A 12,563-nucleotide genomic window follows, 5' to 3' on the forward strand; every position below is an offset into this window, starting at 1 on the left:
TGACTTTTACACAGGATCGCACGGTCACTATCCCCGCTGGAATGTGGTCCCTCCCTAATTCCGGGCAGAAGCTGTGGTCACTCGACCTCCTGGAATAACAGTTTCCTCACACATTTCTTCCCTCATTACTTGGGCTGTGGGCCCTGGTCTCCACTCTGTCACTGACTAAACGTGTGACCCTGGGCAAATTGCTTAATATCCCCGTGCCTCAGTTTCCTCACCTGCAAAATGGGAGTAAGAATCAGTTACCATCTAGCGTTGTTGTATGGGTTAAATGATACAATGCATGTACCTAGCATGGTGCCTGGCAGTCTGAGTCCTCAATAAATGTTTGGTGCGTGATACTGTTTTCATCATATTAGTCCACAGACATTGACTAAGTGCCACGGGCACGGTTCTGGGTGGGCCCTGGAAAGCGGAAGTTGAAGGCAACAAGACGTTGCTTGTGTTCCGGTGGGAGAGGAGAACAGGCAGTGATGGTTCAGGATCGGTGGTCAGTGCTGGGAAAGAGGTAAGCAGCAGCTGCTGTGGCAGGTGAGGGAGGGGCGCCCACCTAAAGCCCGCGGGCAGAGGGGGCTTCTGGAGGAGGTGCCTCCTGAGGGAGACTTGAAGGATAAACGTAGAGAAGGAGATAGTCTCCCTGCCAGAGGGAAGAGCAGTGCAAAGATAGCAAAATACCTGGAAGCTTTCCCAGCACCATGCTCAAGCCTAAGTGCCCGGAGCGTAGATAGCGCTGTTTGGTGGGCAGCTGGGGGAGACGTGGCTGGAAAGGAAAGCCTGGACCCACAGGAAGTGCTTTGGAAGGGAGATAAAAGGCTTGGGTTTTGTGCTGACGGTCAGAGGGAAATACTTAATGGGTTTTAGTAGGGAAGTAGCATGGCCTGATTGATAGGCTCTGGGTGGAGCGTGGGTTGGGTGGATGAGAGTCTGGTCAGGAAGGCACCAGAGTAACGCAGCAGGGCCCCGAAGAGAGGAAGAAGTGGGCCGGTGGCCATGCAGCGGGAGAGCTGGCGAGCTTCTCAGATTTAGAAGCTCGAATCTCTACACCTTGGCAATCTCAGGACACAGGAGGAGGTGGGGACTGTATCCCCCCCCCTACGCACCACCAGTTTCATGCCTTCAGTGACCCACGAAGAGCCCTTCGCGGAGGTGAAGATGGCGTGTTCCCTTACGGGCGTGCCGCCATGTTTGAGGTGGGCCGGCCGGGTGGACAAGATCCAGAGGCATTTGGGCCTCCACCACTGGGGCTCTAGGGGAGGTGTGGGCAGGGATGTGCGCCATCCACACAGAGGCAGTGACTGAGGCCACGGGGTGGGTGAGGTCACCCAGGGCAAAGAAAATGGCCAAAGAAGATGGTTGAGTGCAGAGTTCCGGGAACAGCCAGGTGAAACGGAGAGAAGGAGGCGCAGAAGTCCGCGAGAGGCCAAGAAGGAGAGGCCAGAGTGACGGGAGGAAACCCACGAGCGAGGGGAGGCTGTGGGGAGAGTTTCGCGAAGGAGGAGTGGTCGTGATGCGGGCTGCCCCTGACAGGTGGATGGAGGTGAGCGCCTCCGAGCGGCCCCTGGATTTACAGTGAAGGGAGGCTGTCGGCCACGGGGGCAAGGACAGCGGCAGTTGTGGTGAGGACAGAAGTTGAGGGTGGAGGCTGACTCTGACAGGGAGGCAGCGTTGGGAGTGCTGGGAGCACCTGAGTGCGTGTGTAAACACAGCCACGGGCGCTGCCCACACCTGCTGAGCCCGAATCTTCAGGGTGGACCCTGAGAACCTAGTCTGAAAAAGCTCCCTTCGTGATGCTGCGGAGAGAATTCCTAATAGCTGGAGGCACGTACGATGGGCTGAGCGTCCGGAGCCATGTGTCTAAATCCAGCGGCCGCCCACGTGTGCGGGAGACCGGGCAGTGGGATCTGGATTTGACGGTGGGTCTGCCCCTCGCCATCTGTGTGACTGGGTCTGCTTCTGTTGCAGCCTTCTCATCTGGAAGACAGCGAGCTAATCACCACCTCAGGGTTACTGTGGGGTCCTGGTGAGAAGACGCCCCGAATGTGTTTGTCTTGTTCAAAGCCCTCATCGTTGCGAATGTTAATGTTGCTGTTAGCTGCATGACCTTCGGCATATTTCGCAACCTTTTTGGACTCTTATTTCCTCATTTGTAAAGCACGAGTAGTAGTTTCTTAGTCAGCAGGTGTTGAAGGACCGGTGTGATTGTACCTAGAGAATTCCAGGTAGGCGCTCAGCAAATATTCATTTTGTGCCTTATTTCATGCAGGACGTTGCACTCAGAGGAGGCCACTGGTTAGGAGGGCTGTCTTCAGGGGCAGCACAAGTCTCCCCTCTGCTCCCTCAGGCACTCACGGGGTTTGTGATTATGGAGGGTCCTGAGATTTCTGCAGTCATCCCCTCCCCAAGCGGCCTCAAAGTGGGACCGGTGGTTCTGGTCTCAGTGGCAGCAGTGGTCAGCGCTGGGAGATCTGGGGGCCCGTCACCAACTAGCAGCCATCCCAGTCTTAGCCCTCCAAAGGACTGGGGGTGCTGGTACCGCTTTCAGAATACAGGGTAACCTCTGGTTTCATGAGAGACAGATCGTCCAGGGACAGGGTCCTCTGCATGTCCCTCGGGAAGTCAGGAGGAGAGGCTGAGAGTTGAGATGTTCACACCGGCAGGAAAGAATCGGTCAGATGCCCAAGATCTGCCTCCTGGCTTTTGCCCAGCCGGGGCCTCAGAGCCACGTGGAAGGTGGACAGCTTTGCAGCTCCCCCCAGCCAGGCCCATCTGGGGGAGACGAAGGGGGCAGAGGGAGGGATGGACAGCAGGATGATGCAGGGCCTGCCTTCTGCTGCGCTGACTACACAGTCAGCTGGCCACCATTCCTGTCCATATCACGCTGTTCTGTTTAGGGCTGAAGTCGGCGGGATGGGCCCCTTCGGAATCTGAGTCACGGATGAGGAACTGTGACAATGGGCAGTATCCGCTCAGCTCTTTACAGTTTACAGAGCACTTTCCCTCCAGTTGGATCATTCGATTCTGAGAGCCACACAGGGCAGGAAGCCCAGCAGGGATGACCATCCCCACTATACAGAGAGGAAAACAGCAGCTTTGAGAGACCTATCTGCACCTGTGTGTCAGGGTCTGGATTCTAGTCTAAGAACATCTGGCTTCAAAGCCAGTGCTTTCCACTAGCCCAGGAGTTGCTTTACACATGGTAGCCCTGGACTGAGACACGGAGAGCTGGCTCCTTCTCACGACATGGCCGCAGCTTTGCTCTGTGGCCTGAGACAAGTCACTTATCTGCTCTGGGCTTGAGTCAGCGACTCTGACAAACACAGAGCTTGGAGTGAAAAGCCCAGATGATCCCTTCCAACTGGACCAACTGGCTGTCTTAGTGCTGGATGTGCTCCAAGCCACCAGGTGTGCCAGGGTTAACCTTGGAAGGGTTAGTTACAGCCCTGGACCCTAGCCTCTACCCAGCATCCTAGGGAAATATATGTGGCCAGAGAGCCCTTTACTCCTCCTGGAAAGCCATGATGAACCATCCTTGAAAAGCCTGATTTAGGTGGGAAACCCACAGACATCAGTGCTCACCAGCAGGGCAGTGCCATCCTCGTCCCCGGTTCCCTGCTTCTGGGCCCGACTACTTCCCTATAGGCATTACTCCCTGGGCCCTCTCTGCCCCTCCTGGATCCTTCTTCTGTAGCATCTACTGAAGGTTTTAGGCTGAATAGATTGCCCTTGTTCCTTTGATTTGCTGTGAGTCCCCCAGGGACTGTACCAAAGTGGGAACACAGTACCGTTTGTGGAATGAATTGGAAGCAGAATTCTTCGTCTCCCTGTGGCTTTTATGTCCACCAGGGCTCTGCTGAGTGGGGTCTTCACTTCCTAGAGGGACCAGTTCTTTTCCTCCTGGGCATCATTTTTCCTTTGAGAGACTGACTTTGGTTTCTGCAGTTTACAATCACAGAAAATCCAAAAGAATTTTTTTTTCTTTTTTTTTAAGAGAAGAACAAACCCCTTCTCTCCTAGAGGTCAACTATGTCAGGCTCTTGGCCGAGTGGATAGACAGAGCGGGGCTCAGCCTGACTTCCTCTGCGCTCAGGGAGAGCACGTCTGACTTTCTGGGGGCCCGGGCGGCCTTTCCGGCTCTGCCAAGCAGAAGGAAAACCGGACTTTCCCCAGGGTCTGTACATTGGGCTTGAGACCACTTCTTTTAGTTTCTTTTGGTTCCTTTGACCTTTTCGCTCAAAATACAGATTAAGGAGAGGGGCCTAAGGAACAAGGTCTCTCTAGCTGCCACATGGACTACTCGAATTAGGCCTCTGCTCTCAATTTTATTTGGTGATCCCAGCTGGATCTCCAAGTTATACCTGGAATTTGTGCACTCCATGTATTACAGTCTTTCAGAGAAATCCTATAATTATTTTTTAAGTGACAGAGTTTTAAGGAATAGCTAAATAACTGGGGCTCAATTTAGAGCGCTGTCTCTGTACAGTGGAACAAGGCAGGCATCAGAGATACAGTCAGTGGCTGGTAGGAGAATTTTATCACTATCCGAAAGGTGGCAGCAAAAATTACCTCAATTAACCCAACAAGAAGCCCGTCCTCCTCTGCCAGTGGCCCGGGAGCCCTGGCACACACCTTTTCCCTCCTCCGCCAGGATCCCAGGCCTTCCTCTCCAGCTGTCCCCGGCTCCATCTGCTGCTGCCGTCTGGGGCTGACGCCCAGGCCCCAGTCACCTCCTGCTTCCTCTCTGAGAGCCTCCAGCCTGGCATTCCAGAAGGAGCAGGGTCAGGAGTTCACGCCTCCAAGAAATCTCAGCACAGATCAGTGCTTCACAGCGAGGCCAGAGGAAAAGCAAGGGCCTGCTTTCCCCCCTGTGCAAACTCTATGGAAAACGAGATTTCCCACCAGCCCCAAATGGAAGATCCCAGGAGAAACTGGGTACATACCTCCTCTGTCTGTTCGTCCACGCTTTTATTTTTGAGAATCCGTTCTGTGCTGGATGTTCGTGAATGACTTCAGTTGCATGAATAGATTGATTAAATATTTCTTTAGCTTTTACTATGTGTTACATCCCCTACTAGGTTCTGGGTTTCCAGTTGTGAACAGAGCAGCCTGCCCTGCCTTCACGTAGCTCACGTTCTAATGGGGGTAAGACAATAAACAGGGCGTGTGCTTGGGTAGATGGTGGTAAGTGCTAAGGAGAGAGATAAAGCGGGATAAAAGAGGTACGGAGGGACAGGGGGCTGTGACAGCTTTAGACAGGGCAGCCAGAGACGACCTCGCTGAGAAAGCCGTGTGTGGGCAGGCACCTGAGGGAGGAGAGGGAGCAGCCCTGATGCTAAAACACCCTGCGGTAGGAAATGTTAAGAGGGCTTTTGGAGACATGGAAGGAATCTTATGGGTCAGGAGGTATTGGAGAAGAGAAACGTCTCCCTTCTCAGAAAAATATTTACTGTTAAAGTCGTAGTCGCTTAGGCCAGGGATCAGCAGGCGAGGTGGTTTTTTACAGCCTGTGAGCTGGGAATGGTTTTTATGTTTTTAAGTGGTTGGGAAAAAAATCCAAAGAAGAACATTTTGTGACACATTGAAAACCATATGAAATTCAAATTCTGGAGTCCATAAATCACGTTTTATTGGAACATAGCCATGTCTATTCACGTATGTACTGTCTGTGGCTGCTTTTGCATACAGTGGCAGGGCTGAATAGTTGTGACAAAGAGTGTATGGCCCAGCAAGTCCAAAATATTGTCTGCCTGGACATTCACCAAGTTCTGGTTTAGGCAGTGCGGGAGAGTGGTTAAACCCTGGCTGTGGTGTCAGGAGCCCCTGATTCCAGGCTTGCGGTCACCACTGGGTTGTTGTGTAACTTTGGGCACTTGGAAACTATTTTTTCGTTTCTAAAATGGGGACAAAAGTACCACCCTCTTGGTATAGTTGTGAGAATTAAATGAAATAAAGAATATGAAGTCTACAGCAAGTGCTGAATATTAATAGCCCTTATAATGATTACATAGTAAAATGTGAAGGTAGGATAGAAGGATATTATAGACTGAATGTTTGTGTCCCCCCAAATTCATATGTTGAAGCCCCAGCCACCGCAGCCCTCCAGTGTGATGGTATTTATAGGTGGGCCCTTTGGGAGGTAATTAGGGTTAAATGAGGTGGTGAGGATGGGGCCCTCATGGTGGGATTAGTGCCCTTCTAAGAAGAGATCCCAGAGAACTTGATCTCTCCTCACCATGTTTGGACACAGCAAAAAGGCAAGCCAGGAAGAGGGTTCTCACCAGAGCCCGACCATGCAGGCATCTTGATCTTGGATTTCCCAGCCTCCAGAACTGTGAGGATTAAATATCTGCTGCTTAAGCCTCCCAGTCTGTTGCATTATTTTATGGTAGCCTAAGCAGACTAAGACAAGGGAGGAGCAGCGTCTTTACCTGGGGAGCCACAGAAGTGGTCACTGAAATCACTTTTCAAGGGGGAATCCAATATTCCCAGGAAAGGAAGGTGGGAAAAGGCCTTCTTGTCAGAGGAACTTTATATGCAAAGGCACTGATGGTAATGAACAAGGCAGGGTGTTTGGGGAACAGAGAAAATTTCTGGCACTGAGCACAGACCTGTGATGGAGGTTGGAGAACAGGGTAGGGTCTGGGGGAGCTGAGGCTGGAGAAGCACATTTGTAAGGGGCCTTACGTCCCATCGTTGGGGTGGGCAGATTTGTTAGGTTTTGCCCATTTGATTTTTGAAGTATTCCTCTCTCCACCCCTGAAGTCATCTTGGAATAGGGGTGAAAAGCCAGCTAACAGGAATCCCTTCTTGTTCTTTCATGGCCACAGGTCAATGGATAGTTCCTCAGCTCCTTCTCTGTGGCTGGCAGTCTGCTAATCTTGGGGTTAATCAGTGGTGAATAAGAAAGACAGCTCCTGACATCAGGGGGTAAGAAGGGTTCTGAGAAATAAGGATTTTTTTTTTTAAAGAAGAGGAAAGTATACAAAGTGCTAAGAAAAAGGTATAACCAGGTGTAACATGGTCAGTTAAGATTTTTCCCCTAAGGACACTGGAAAGTTTTTGAAGGGCTTTAAACATGGTGGTGATGTTATCAGACTTGAGTTTTTAAAAGATGACTCCGCTCCTGTGGCCTGGAGGGAGCTCACATAGAAGAGTCTGTTGTATCTGCGGAAGAAATAGTGGAAGTTTAGGCCAAACAGTGGAAGTGACCATGGAAATGAGGGAGTGGCCCCAATGAGAGAAAACGGAAGGAAGAATTCATTGGGCTTGGTGATTGGGTGTAAGCACGAGGGAAATGGAGGCCACGTGGATGATGAGCAGAGATGTTGCTACTGCATGGATGGTGATGTCATCTACTGAGATGGGGAACAGGAGAGGATACAGAGTTCAGGGTGAGGATACAGTGGTCATCAGAAAGTCAGTATCAAGGATGTTGAGTTGGAGATACCTATGGGATAATCCAAGTAAGGGTGGGGGCTTTCTTGAGGTATTTGTCTATCTGGTTCTGAAGTTCCTGAGAGACACGGGGGCTGGAGCTAGAAATCAGGGAGTCATTAATAAATGGATGTAATTTACACACTGTAGTGGCTGAGATCGCTGAGAGATCTGTTTGCCCCTGTGCTGCCCCCCAGCGGGCGGGGTCGCACCTAGCCTCAGGATTAAATCCCGTGTAATATGCTGCCTTTTGAAAACAAATACACACACACAAACAAACAGGCAAATGCTTCAATTCCTGATGACTCAAGTGGCATGTGTCTGGCCCTGATTGTGCAGACAGTTTTGCAGGAAGTTGCCAACACAGTGAACCATCTGAAGCCTCTAATGAAGCAATTATAGTATGTGGAATGAACAATCCACCAACTGTAAACTCAGTAGTGAGAAGTTTATAGGGATGGAGGGTAAATAACGGGCTCCCTGCAGTTACGTCAGAGTAACCTGATCTCTCGTCGGAGATGAAATGTACATGATATGGGAACCTCTCCGGCCCCTCCCACAACACAACACGCAGAAAGAAAAAAGTTCCTGTAAAATACTAACCCCACCCTCCAATCAGTGCTGTTCTAGCTCCACATTTTGGGAAGTTATGGTTAAAAAAGACCTCTTTACCCTGGTGGGATCTCTACAGGTAATACATTTCAATGCTCTGCCCTTCCTGTTGGATTCTTGAATCTAAAACAGTTGTGCTAAGAGAGATGTCCCATCTCTGGCAACCATTGTAGTAGTATTATTTCCATTGCTCTGTGGCAGCTCTGAATATGTATTACCTCTAATTCTCACAAGCCTGCAGAATAGATATTATTAAGATATTAATTTATAATGAGGAAGGAGACGGGAAGTTTCAATCATCTGTCCTAGGTTGCAGAGCTCAGCTGTGGGAGAGCTGGATCAACCAGCTGGTCTGTCTGAGACCAGAGAGCTTCCTCTTCCCCACGAACTGCCACCTTCCAGTCTGCGTCTGAACACCTTGGGTCACCTCCCTGCTGTTCAGCCCCTCCTCTTGATCTCTGGTGTTAGAAGATTATTATTGAACTCTCCGCCACCTTCCTAGGTTTACCTCTTAAAACACTCAAGTGAGTGACTTAGGATGTTTGGAGAGAGTCGTCATGCCCTTCCTCCCCTCAGGAGTAAACACCTCCAGCATCTTCTGCCGCGTCCCACGTGGCTCGGAGGGGCGGCCACTACTGGCCGCCTCCCTGACAGCCATTCCCGCCCTTCCCCCGACTTCCTTGCCAGAAGCTCACCTCCCACGGCAGAAGCTGAGAGGGCCAGAAACTCACTCCCCCAAGAAGGAAACACTGAGGGTGGGTTTTGGAGCTAGGGAATAAGGGAATTGGAGAGGCAGAGGGGTAAGTGTGGCAGAAAGGAAACACCGGATTCCTATCCTGACTTCCATTAGCTGCAGGCAAATTATTTCAACTACCCGAGGCCTCAGTTTCTTCAGCTCTAAAATGGGGATGACCATGCCTATCAGAGGGTTGTTTTGAAAACAGAATCGGGTCAAGCATATGGGCGCTCAGCATAGAGCAGGACACAGAGAAGTTACGCAGTAAGTGGATGTCACCACTTTATGACTATTACTGAAGATGGGGCCGCTGTTCCTCGCTGAGTTTTACTTTATGCAGTGCAAGACATGGGGTTTACACGTGAATGAGGCAAAGGGGCATTAGCATCTTAATGTTCGTGAATGTATTATATAATGCTGCCCCTCCCCCAGAAAAAAGCCAAGGATAGAGGGTTAACTTTTTTTAAGCACATTTCCATAGGGTGAGTGTGATGAGTAACGCGTATGAAGTTTTGGGAAAATCTGCTTTAATGAAGCATCAAAGTTGGGATTCTTCAGATACGAATGGTTGGGTACTCCTTAAAGCGGGGGTTCTTGTGCATGTGTAGAATCATCTGGGTGGTGTGATGAAAATGCAGTTGTATCAGATATCTCAACATTCCCAAGACAGGCCTTGTTCTTTCATGGCGTTGCACGTAACATTCTCTCTAGCGCACCCAGCCCTCCTTTAGGTGAGAAACTTCAGCTCAAATGTGGCTTTAACACAACGGCTTCTGTGATTCCCGTATTATTGGAACTCATTGAATTTTAAATGCCTGAAACCAAGAGCAAACTAGCTTAGCCAAAAAGATTTATTGGCCAAAGTAGCTGAAAGTTCCAGGGATCTTTTAGCTAATGTGCCATGAGGGATCATATATGAATGTATGTATATATCCCTCTCTCTCTCCCTCTCTTTCTAGAATTCTTTGTATATCTATTATATCGTCTACTACATTATGTTGTTTATGTGTCTGACACCCTCCCCACCTCCTATCCAAGACAGTGAATTTCCTGAGTTCAGAAAAAAATGTCATCTCTTCCTTGGTGTCCCCAGGACCCAACCCAGGGCTTGGCCCCTTCATGGGAACTCAGTAATTATGGAGTTAATAACCGAATTAAAGAGGATGTCTAAGAGAAGACAGGGCCAGAGTGAAGAAGTAAGCTTCATTTCTTCTGCCTTTGGAGGATCAAACATCAAATAGTATGGAGTATATTGACCTAGAACCTCCCAGAATAGGCCAAAAATTGTTGAATTCTAATTCTTCCTAGAATTCCCTTTAACAAATGTAACCAAACACCTGGGAACAGGAGACCTGCCACCGCATCAATCCATTTGATTTCAAGATAGAAACCCTAGACAGTTTCCCTTGCCTGCAATTATCCAGGCGGAGCACAGACAAGTTAATATCAACACTCATCTTGATGCCTGCACTATCCCCAGAACCCAGAGAAAGGCATTCTTCCCTCTAATCCTCTGTGGCAGGACAGATGGCATTTACAACCCAATCTAGCACCTGGGAAATGTTTTTCACGCTACCAATTAAGACGCATTTCCACCACCGTGTCCATCACTTGCACCTGTAGGAGCTTCGCCACGAGCATATTCCATCAGATCACTCCCTTTGTCCATCGGGGCCTTTTGCCACAGATTCAAAAAGTGTTGCAAAGGAAGAAAGTGAGAGTTGCATCTGAGCTAGAAACTTCCTGGTACACTCACGGAGGCCCCAGCAAATTCTCTTATTTTTTTATCCAACTGACAATTACTATGAACCTACTATGTACCAGTAGACATGAGAGGAAAATAAAAGGTCTAATTAGACTCTACCCTTGAGGAACTCATACTCCAATGGGATAGATTAGTAAATCTAATTAAAATTCATTGTGAAAACACTTTAAGTAGATATGCTTTGAGATACTGATGAGCATAGAGAAGGAAAAGGCTCACTAATTTTGAGGAAGGGCCAAATTATAGCCTCTGTTATACAGAGGCCATGGGTATTAGTCCATATTTATACACATGTAGTAACTGACATTTTTATAGTACAGTGTGGTTTTCAGAGCATTTTCGCATATTTATTTCATTTGATTCCCCTTCTTCCTTTATGTAGAAATTAGTCTTCCCTGTTTTCAGCTTAAGAAATTATGGCCTGGAGAGGCTAAGAGATTTGTTCAAAATGACCAAAAAAACAAAAAAGCAGAACTCAGAACTAGGTTTTTTGATTTAAGAGTTTATTTGGAACATATTCCGAGTTGCACAGGGTTCTCAACTGTGAACAAAAGTTAGAAAACAACAAAAACAAAACAAAAAGCCCCCCAAACCCAAAAGCCAGGAATAGCATTACGCAACTAGGCCCAGCACTGGCCTGGTGAAGGCACCAGTGTTGCCTTCCTTGGGCATTAAATACCACAGCTCACAAACCTGAAACCGCCTGCATGCCTGTGAGGTCTCTTGGACTGCTGCTCCGGATGCTTCTAGAAACTCAGTGTTGTTGTCCTGCCTGTTGACAGGTGGGTTCTTGATGATGCCTGCTTCTTGGGTCCTTAACTTCTGGTGGAGTCTGAAGTTAGTGCACCAAAGGGCAGAGTCTCCATCAGGTCCTCTAAACGCAAGGAGGGCCTGGGAGGCAAGTGCCTGGCATTTTTCGTCTCTTTTGTGGGAGTTGGACTCAATTTTACAAGTCTGGCAATTCCCAAGTAGGAGAAGGAGTTTAAGAAGCCAACACTTAGCAACACTTTATATTCCCTTCACCAGTACCTCTCAGTAGTGCTGGTTTCCTTCTTTAAAAATTATAAAATAATAATAAATTCTGTCTGGCTCAGTTTCTAACTCCCAGAAGCCCTTTTGAACCCAGCATGAACAAGCAAAACCGCACCTAATCACCTCCTTCACCGGGCGGCTTGACCACGGCCTCACCATCACAATCATGCCAGGAACAGCTCACTTAATTATTGATCAAACCCATTCATTTAGGTGTGTGGTTAAACGCTCTTCCCTGGACCACTGGCCAAGCCAGCTCTCAAGTTTAATCACCGAGAGCCAGTGACTTTCACTTCTGACCACTGATTGGGAAAGAGGGGAAAAGGTCCTTACTAATCTGTGAAATGCAGAATGTCTTCCTCTGCTAACAGGAAGCAGAGCTGGCTTCTCTGCGAAAAGGGGCCAGGTCTCAGGGCTGTAGCTCTTTTAGATCAGTGATGATTCTCAAAGTGTGAGCTGCTGGGCCAAAGGAGCAACACCTGGAAACTTGTTAGATATGGAAATTCTTGGGCCCCAGCCTGGAACTGCTGATGGAGAAATTCTGGAGGGGGGTGTGGCCATCTGTATTTTAACAAGCCTTCCAGGTGATGGTGAAGCATGCTAAGGCTTGAGAACCATGGCCGTAGATCTAGGAGCTGCTTCTGACATGGGCGGCGAGCTTCATGGACTCAACCGTCTTTCATTTTTCCTTAGTGGACCTGAATGGGACCTGAAGGAGCTTCATTTAAAGCAGTGAGTAAGCCTCTCCCAGATCATCTTCCAGGTAAGTCTGCTCTTAAAAAAAATCAGCCTCAGAGAAACCTGGGACGGCTGGGCACTTACTTCAACCAAGCAATTAAAGACTAAACCTCACACGATTTCATATCCATTGTCTCATTCTGCCACATGACAGCCCTGGAAGGGAAGTTATTTTCAAGGTGAGGAAATAGGCTCAGGAAAGTTGGTTTAATTGCCCAAGATCACATATCTAGGGGGGCTGAGCTG

General features: G+C 48.9%; 1 long non-coding RNA gene across 1 annotated transcript in view; it reads left to right on the forward strand.

The window, feature by feature from the left end:
* The window catches only part of LOC137227598 (uncharacterized), a 199,491-nt gene extending 187,147 nt beyond the window's left edge, over positions 1-12,344 (forward strand). The window contains exon 4 of the long non-coding RNA XR_010944926.1: positions 12,273-12,344. This is a non-coding gene — a long non-coding RNA (uncharacterized lncRNA). The remainder of the gene's footprint in view (positions 1-12,272) is intronic.
* The last annotated feature ends 219 nt before the right edge of the window (positions 12,345-12,563 follow it).

This window comes from Pseudorca crassidens, chromosome 7 (assembly GCF_039906515.1).
Source record: "Pseudorca crassidens isolate mPseCra1 chromosome 7, mPseCra1.hap1, whole genome shotgun sequence".
Classification (NCBI taxonomy): Eukaryota; Metazoa; Chordata; class Mammalia; order Artiodactyla; family Delphinidae; genus Pseudorca; species Pseudorca crassidens.